A 10,000-nucleotide genomic window follows, 5' to 3' on the forward strand; every position below is an offset into this window, starting at 1 on the left:
ATATATATATATATATATATATATATATATATATATATATATATATATATATATATATATATACATAAACTTTGTACTTTTAGTTTCGTGATAATACGAAGTAACAAATAGAAGTTTCTCTTTGTTTTATCTTTTTCCTCTTTATTCTCTGTTCTTATGCAAATGTTATTTTCTTATTAATGAGTCATATTTTTCATTAGTTCATAATCCCGAGTAAATATTTCACGAAGGAAATCACGGATTGGTGCCGTGATTTTATTCGGCATCACGCCTGCTCTCTCTCTCTCTCTCTCTCTCTCTCTCTCTCTCTCTCTCTCTCTCTCTCTCTCTCTCTCTCTGTAGAGTCTTATCTTTTTATGTGTTATGTGAGGCATAATGTTTCATCGGTATTAGGGAAAATGGTTATTAAAAGGAGTTGTCTTCAGTTTCATTTATCAACGATTTTGCATCAGTTTTATTCCAAAATACTCTACTGAAGTAGAAGTGGTATTTATATTACTGAAGATTAAATTAACTCTTTTGGAAACCTGACCAATTTTATCTGCCCTGTATGAAGTTAGTGCCGTTAGTGCACCTCATTAGGTGCACTGTAAGCATTATTCAAGGTTCTTTGCAGCTTATCTTTTACTGTACCTCCTCTCATATTCTCTTTCTTCCATCTTACTTTCCACCCTCTCCTAACAATCGATTTATTGTGCAACTGCTTTGAGGTTTTCCTCCTGTTACACCTTTCAAACCTTTTACTGCCAATTTCCGTTTCAGCGCTGAATGACCCCATATGTCCCAGCGCTTGGCCTGTGGCCTAAATTCTGTATTCAGTTCAGTTCAGTCAATTTTATCTGATTATAAGTAACTGACGTCCGGTTATCCGCGCTTAGGTAATCGGAACGTAATCTCTTAATTGAATGTATGCAAAAATGTGTTGCAATATTTATTCTGCCATTAGATACTGGCCTAAGAAGTCGCCATGTATTTTTAATAATCTTAAGAATCTCCTATTTTTTCTTTTTAACAAGCGAGATCTCTACTTCCTAATGAACACCATATTCTTTGGAAGCTTGAATTTCAAATCAGTGGCCCCTTTGGTGGGCTTGTTCCGTGTGAAGAGGGTTCATCTTCTGAATAATAATAATAATAATAATAATAATAATAATAAAAATAAATTAATAATATATTCCTTGGAAGCTTGAATTTCAAGTCAGTGGCCCCTTTTGTAGGCTTGTTCCATATAAATAGGGTTCATCCTCTGAATAATAATAATAATAAATAGTAGAGTTTCTATCGGAAACGTTTAAATGGAATCTGATTCGATGGCAATCTGGGCGATGTCACTTGAGACGATATTGACTGGAAAGACAAACTTTTCCTGTGTGTGCCTTCTTTATTCTATCGACCATCAGTGGAAGGTGATAACGCCACTTGAAGTACCTGGGCAAACTACCTGAACGAGGTTTATCAGGGGAGATGAAGAAGGAAGCTCTGTCACCTAATTGCATTGATAAAGTTTAAGGTAAACATTATCTGATCTTTGCTCCTTCTCCTTTTATGAGTGGACGATTTTGTTTCTTCGATCTCATCGGTTCTCGAAATAGGGTTGGGTTGTTTTGTGTGTCTTAAGAAATGAATTGAAAAGAGAATTCAGGCCAGAGGCCAGGCACTGGCACCTGTGTGGTCATTCAGCGCTGAAACGGGAATTGACAGTAAAAGGTTTGAAAGGTGTAATAGGAGGAAAACCTCTCAGTTGCACTATGAGTCAACTGTTAGGAGAGGGTTGAGGAAAGTGTGATGGAAGAAAGAGAATATGCATGGAGGTACAGTAAAAGGAACGAAAGGGGTTGCAGCTAGGGGCCTAAGGAAGGCACGCTGCAAAGAATCTTAAGTAATGCCTACAGCGCACTGCATGAGGTGCACTGACGGCACTATAAGTTTCTGTTTGAAATATATTCTATTAGATCCTGTTGAAATATCTTTTATTAGTTTCTGTTGAAAATATACCGTAGTGTTTTTCATCAGTGATAACAGAAAACGGTGTTGTTGATAACAGCATAATTGATAACTGAACATACCAGGCAAATGTGGCAGACAGTCTTCATTTGATGCCTGTAGCCATTAACCAAACCAGACCATTAACCAGTAGTTAACCAAACTACCAAACCACAGAGCTGAAAAATAAGCTGAATTTTTAAAATGTTATTTTCATTTATTATTATTATTATTTTATTTTTATTTATTTATTTATTTTTTTTTTTTTTTTTGCCCGTCCAATTCAGTATTTCCCCGTCATTAACCAAAACCAAACGTTTAACCAGTCATTAACCAAACTACCAAAAAGAAAAGAAATCTGAAAATTATTTTATTTTTATGTATGTATTTATTTCTTCTCCTCCTCTCAACGTGCCATAAATATGGGAGGAAGAATTTGCCACTTTCTTTCTTCAGAGAAGGATTTTTTTCCCATAATTAGTCTCGGGTCGTGAAACAATAAAATTCCCTATTTTTTTTTAGTTAATTCTGAATACGTTGTGTTGTTTACACTTGCCATGTGAATTGGGGCGCGGTCATGACAGATACAAACGAACGCAGATGATGGTAACTATTGGTAGAGCATAGCAGTCTTGAATAGGTGTCTCAAAGTTATTTTATTTAATTACTGAATTTGTTTTTGTTCAGCTTTTTGTTTTAAGGGTCATGTATTTGATTATGATGATATTCGATATAGTTTGTATAATGATTTTTTTATGAAAGAAAAAATGTAATTTATAGTTTTCTTCTCTCTCTCTCTCTCTCTCTCTCTCTCTCTCTCTCTCTCTCTCTCTCTCTCTCTCTCTCTCTCTCTCTCTCGATGTTTTGCATCTCAGGATGTTTTCTCTCTTGCATGTATGTATCTATCTCTCTCTCTCTACATACATTATGTATGTTTATATACATTATGTATATGTACACACATATATATATAGGAAGTGGATTCATGTTTATATGTGCAGATATTTGCTAATCATTAGCATTTTGCTGATCATTTTCTTAATTTGTATCTGCGTTTGTTTGCGTGTGGGGTGGGATGGGGGCGGAATTTGTCTATCCACCGGTAAAATTTACCTACGTAGAGGAAAAAGACCTTTAAAAATAAACCACCAAGTCTCTTAAAAATTACAGAGGGTGTTTTTGTGCCGAGAGGGAGAGAAGTAATTCTGCACGTGCGGAAATATTGACGACAAAGGCCCCCTTTTTTTTTTTCTCTCTCTCTCTCTCTCTCTCTCTCTCTCTCTCTCTCTCTCTCTCTTCTTCTTCCCACCCCCTCCGCCATCCTCCTCCCCCACCCTTCCCCTTTGAAAGTTACTAAAAAAAATTTTCTGTATATTTTCGTCCTCTCTCGCCGCTTAAACCTTTCGACATATTTATGAATATTGTTTTCTCTCTCTCTCTCTCTCTCTCTCTCTCTCTCTCTCTCTCTCTCTCTCTCTCTCTCTCTCTCTCTCTCCTTCCTTCCTTCCCCCTACTCTTTTTATCTAAATTCGCCATCTGAATACCATCGAGCGACTCTTATTTAAAGAAAAGGCGTGTCGCCGTCGGCTTTTATTATATTCTCTAAAGAAAAAGAAAAGCTATTTTACGATCGAGTCTCCGACGAGGAGAGAAGAAAGTTGGACGAATTCCTTTTTTTTTTTTTTTTTTACTTTTTCGGTTCCTTTTGAAGGGAGAGGAGATTACCATAGGATCGATATACATCTTCCGGACGCTGTTCTGTAAATCGTTCGTCTTTTGAACTGTCGACTCGTGACGTCAAATTGATGGTCACGTTATCATTATCATTATTATTATTATTATTATTATTATTATTATTATTATTATTATTATTATTATTCAGAACATGCGCTCCATTCATATTGAACAAACCCTCAGGGAACATTGACCTAAAAATCAATCTTCGAAAAGAAAAATTATTATTATTATTATTATTATTATTATTATTATTATTATTATTATTATTATTATTATTATTCAGAAGATGAGCTCTATTTAAACTGGACAAGCCCACAGGGGACATTGACCTGAAAATCAAGCTTCCAAAGAAAATGGTTATTATTATTATTATTATTATTATTATTATTATTATTATTATTAAGTAATAAAAATCCACTACTATATAGTAAATATATTACTATGTAAACAAACAAAGACTTTCGAACACTATATAATTGTGGATTTTTATTACACGTTTTTCACGAAATTGTGAATCTCTTATTATTATTATTATTATTATTATTATTATTATTATTATTATTATTATTATTATTATTATTATTATTTACAACATGATTTCTGTTCATATGAAACAAGCCCACCAAAGGGGCCATTGACTTAAAATTCAAGCTTCCATAGAATATGGAATTCAATTCGCTTAGTGGCACGAAGACTAAGCCGGAAGACATGAACACGAATGCTTTGTCTTGGGGATAATCGCAGACATGATATATACCCGTTCCGAGTGTTTGTCTCGACTTTGTCTTTGGCTTTGAACTATCGGCTCGCGACGTTAAATTGATGGTCGTATTTGAATACATTTCTCTTAGCGGGAGGAAGCCTAAGACGGAAGACATTAAGACGAACACTTTATGGTTTAGGAATGTCGCAGACATGATATATACGCGTTCCGAAGGTTCGTCTCGAAGCCTTTGTCTTTGGCTTCGGCTTACGTAATTCAGACTCGATTTTATGAGTTTCCTACTTAGGAAGTTGAAGGAATTCCTCATAACTTTGGTTTCTTCTTGAAGGGAGAGGATTAGCACCGCCCCCGATTTGCATCTTTGGTTGTTTCCGCTGAAGCCTTATTCTCTCTCTCTCTCTCTCTCTCTCTCTCTCTCTCTCTCTCTCTCTCTCTCTCTCTCTCCCCGATTTGCAACTTTATGTTTTCGTTAAAGCGTTATTCTCAATCTCTTCCAATTTACATCTCGGGATGTTTCCGCTAAAGCCTCTCTCTCTCTCTCTCTCTCTCTCTATCCGATTTGCATCTCGGGCTGTTTCCGCTAAAGCCTCTCTCTTTCTCTCTCTCTCTCTCTCTCTCTCTCTCTCTCTCTCTCTCTCTCTCTCTTTGACACTCCCCGACGCGAATACCTTTCCTGTCATAATTCAAGCGGAGCGCCACCTCTTCCTTTGTGAATTTTCGCAAAGAATTCTCTCTTAAACGAGGTCTCAATGTGTTTAACGAAAAGGTTTAAGTAGTTTAAGTAGTTTTCTGTATGCTGGTATTTTTGCTTCTGGATTATTCTCCGCTCCTAGGCCCGTGAACGCTTTTGAATATGCTGTCTAGACGCGTCAAAAATTCCTCAAAGGTCGACTATTGGACCTTAATTCTTTCATGTCTACTTCCTGGCGGGCAGGCTGGAATGATTTCATATCTCTCTCTCTCTCTCTCTCTCTCTCTCTCTCTCTCTCTCTCTCTCTCTCTCTCTCTCTCTCTCTATATATATATATATATATATATATATATATATATATATATATATATATACAAGAGGACAAGATCCACGTGGGAAGGAGAAACAGTGGAGTGCCGGAAGGCCTTATGACATGTAGTCCTTTACTTGGTCTGCTGAGTAAAGGACTAGAAGTCGAAAGGCCTTGCAGCACTCCATTGTTTCTCTTTCCTTCGTGGATCTTGTCTCTATTTATGTATTCATCACGTTCCATATTTTCGTGATTCAGTTATACATTTATATAATATATATATATATTATATATATATATATGTATATATATATATATATATATATATATATATATATATATATAAATATATATAATATATATATATATATATATATATATATATATATATATATATATATATATATATATATATATATATTGTATATATTGTGTCACTGTTCTTCCTGCAAGAAGGTATTTTTGCCTCAACGTGTTGAAATATTCCTGTAGGTAATTTTGAGATTAATAAGTCGTCTCACTTTGATTATTACTAATATTTTATTACATTAAAGGGATTTTCGTCAACCAGGACCTGAAAATGGGAAGTATTTTAATTCTGTGAATGGTCTCGAGCCGTGGTTTAAGTAGTATATTGTATGATGCTGCATAAGTTGTAGGATAGTTACTGTAAGCATTAATGAGTGATTGAATGAATTATCTTTTGTCGCATCTGCTTTGGTACCGACACGGATAATATAACAAGGCATGCAGACCCATAATCGATTATTATGTGCCTCGTATGACCTTAGCCATTTTAGAGTTGGGTGTATGTAAATTCGTCACTTCTTCCACATTTCTTTTTTGTTATTTTGTTGGTAGGTCAATTGGTATCGCCTTGGCCTGTCACTTGGGAGATTGAGGTTTGTTCCCGATGTGAGTCAATAATTATAATTATATATATATATATATATATATATATATATATATATATATATATATATATATATATATATCAAACACCACAGAAAAGATATGAAAACCTGATGTGAATCCTGACCGGTATCAGCTTTATTGCTAAGCCATCTTCAGAGGAGGCTACAAAGATGGCTTAGCAATAAAACCGACACCGGTCGAGATTCACAACTTCTTCATTTCTTTCCCGTGGCGTTTGATATATAAGAATCACGTGTCAGTGATAATTATATACATATATATATAGTATGTATATAAATTTCTATATTCCATACGTAATTTTGTTGATTAATCTGTATATAATGTCTAAATTTCTGTTATATGTAATTTTGTTGATTAATCTATATATAATATATGTGTATATATATAGAAATAAGCACAATCACGTGTGGAACAGAAATCAATTTCTGACCCACATCAGGATCGAACCCAGGTCTTTCAATTGCAAGGCAAGGGCGCTGCCCACCAGGCCATACAAGTCGTAAAAGAAGTTGGAACCAGGTAATTCCTTGGGTGGCATTTGCTCACAGGTTCCAACTTCTTTCATGATTTGCGTGGCCTGGTGGGCAGCGCCCTTGCCTTTCACTTGAAAGACCTGGCTTCGATCCTGACGTGAGTCAGAAATTTATGTGTATATATGTGTGTGTATGTATTTATATATGTGCGTGTGTGTATGTGCTAATGCGTCCTCATAAAAGATGAAGGGCCAATAACCTCATCTCCGAATCCGTGCATTTTGCCTTAATGACCGTAAATCTTTACTTCAAGTGAATGATCACACGACACCGTCCTCTCCAACTGCTCTTAATCAGACAGCCAGCAGTTTTGCAGTTGGGAGCCGAAAAAACCCATGGCAACAGGCTTCTAGATCGCCTAGCCACACGTGATACTCTCTTGGTCGTCACGCGATCGAGTAGGCGAAGGAAAATGGTTGCGTGTGTGTGTTTGTGTCAGTGTGTAAGCTTGTCTTGTATAAAGTAGTTGGCAACCAGGAAATTCTCTCTCTCTCTCTCTCTCTCTCTCTCTCTCTCTCCATGAAGTTCTCTCTCTCTCTCTCTCTCTCTCTCTCCCTCTCTCTCTCTCTCTCTCATGAAGTTGTATATAAAGTAGGAATTGAATTTTTGAATTATATCTCTCTCTCTCTCTCTCTATTCTCTCTCTCTCTATAATCTCTCATTTATATATATATATGTGTGTATATAAATATGTCTGATTTTTGTATATGTATGTATATTTGTATGTATATATATATATAATATATAATATATATATATATATATATATATATATATATATATATATATATATATATATATATATATATATATATATATATATTTTCCACACACAGTTTGTCCGCCATATTTTAAATCAAGCAACAAGACTTTCCCAGTGTTGCCCAATAAGTGTGAAGTCCCCAGCATCAAATGCCAAGGTTTCAAGAGCCGTGCTCCTTCTTCTTCTTCTTCTTCTTCTTCTTCTTCTTCTTCTTCTTCTTCTTCTTCTTCATTCCAACGCCCTTGATATTTATCGTGCGTATTTAGATATCTCTCCGTTTGTGCTTCCTTCCTGTTTCAGATAATGGGAATCTGAGTAACACTGAGTACTGAAACTTTCGATTATGTGGAATTATTCATGTTTTTGTTTATATGCGTTCAATATTGCTTCATGTTTTTCTTTACTGTTCTCTTAAATTTTTAAAATATTTTTATTTTTTCCGTATTTTATTTTCATATCTTCCTGTTTCTCTTTTTTGTGTTCCTTGTGGTTCTACGGTGTTCAATCCTTCGGAATATTACTTAGCGAGTTGATGATCCTTTGTCTTATGCCATTATTATTATTATTATTATTATTATTATTATTATTATTATTATTATTATTATTCGGTAAAAACTGGATGGAATAGTTGAAGATTTTTCAGTTCACATTGTGAGAAAAAAATTCGGCCTTCATACAATTTAAATTTAAATGTAACTTTCCAGTGAGATGGCACCCTGATTTTAACTAAACGTAATTTGTAAATATGTCAATGATTAAAAAGAATTTGGCCGTGAAGATTAATGACGGTAAAAATATCGATTCACACCTTCGAACAGTCAAAACTATTAGAGATATTAGTTGAAACGAAGATGGAAAGAGGTTTTTTCTGTAATTTACGAGCTTGTTGGTTCGTACCGTCTTAAAAACACTTTTTCAGAGGTTTGGATAATGGTAATTTACGTAGCGTAAACGTAAAGAATCCTTTATGTTCTACGTTGCTTTGTCTACAAGTTACGGAGATGTGAGGGAAAATTTTTTTTAATGCTTAAATAATTTTTTCATTTTTTTATTTTTTATTCTAATGTTTACATATTTTAAAAAAATTTAATTTTTTTATTTTAATTCTTACATATTTTTTCTTTTTGTAATTTTTTTTTTTAATGTTTACATATTTTTTTTAACTTTTTGTTTTTTATTTTATGCTTACATATTTTTTCATTTTTTAATTTTTTATTTTAATGCTTACATATTTTTTTTTGGCTTATTCGAATTTATGTCTGAATCACTTATGCATGTGTGTGATTATTACACGTGTACATACACATACTTCACACGTGTGTGTGTGTACGTATGTGCAATAGTCATATAAGCATGTGTTTGTTAATAGACGTTCACATACACATGTCTACTACACATATACGAGTATGTATGTGTGTACGTAGGTGCAATAGACTTATTCCAGATCATTAAATGACATCAGAAGAAATGAACTAAAAATATGGCATCCTAACATATAGGAAGCTGTTTGGAGCACTGAAATAAATAATAATAATAATAATAATAATAATAATAATAATGATAATAATAATGAAAAAAGCAGGAAGAAGATTCTAGCAAAAATGAACCAGAAATACAAAAATAGGTCTCTCTCTCTCTCTCTCTCTCTCTCTCTCTCTCTCTCTCTCTCTCTCTCTCTCTCTCTCTCTCTCTCTCACATATTATGTCAAGTCTGTGATCTTAGGATGTTCATTTGTATATACTTATATAATATATATATATATATATGTGTGTGTGTGTGTGTGTGTGTATGGGTATTATATATATATGTATATATATTTATATATACATACATACATATATAAACATTCTGTCACGAAAGTAACGTGATATGAAAAATAACAAGATTGTTCGATAATGCCTCAGAACAAATTCTGAGAATTTTGCACTTCGTTATTTTAATCTGTGTATATATATATATATATATATATATATATATATATATATATATATATATATATATATATATATATATATATATATGTGTGTGTATATATGTATATATATATATATCGTACTTAACACATATCATCTAAAATTTACTAACTTAAGCTCTTCTCTATCCGCAGGTATGTTGACCCGCTCACCTGACCCAAGTTTTGAGAGAATGGGGAGCAAAACATGTCGGCGAACATGACCTCTCGGATGTGGTCCCTAATTTAAATCCCCTCCTGCTCCTTATAACCGAAATTAAATTGCTTGAGACCAGACTTTATGTAAGTAAGAAAATTTTAAACACTATATTAAAAAAAAATTAAAATGTCTGTAATTTTCCGCTGCATGG

General features: G+C 33.8%; 1 protein-coding gene across 1 annotated transcript in view; it reads left to right on the plus strand.

Annotated features, from left to right (window-relative positions):
- LOC136831177 (CDK5 regulatory subunit-associated protein 2-like) overlaps positions 1-10,000 on the plus strand; it is a 151,988-nt gene that overhangs the window by 52,485 nt on the left and 89,503 nt on the right.

The sequence above is a fragment of the Macrobrachium rosenbergii genome, chromosome 48 (assembly GCF_040412425.1).
Source record: "Macrobrachium rosenbergii isolate ZJJX-2024 chromosome 48, ASM4041242v1, whole genome shotgun sequence".
NCBI classification, from domain to species: domain Eukaryota; kingdom Metazoa; phylum Arthropoda; class Malacostraca; order Decapoda; family Palaemonidae; genus Macrobrachium; species Macrobrachium rosenbergii.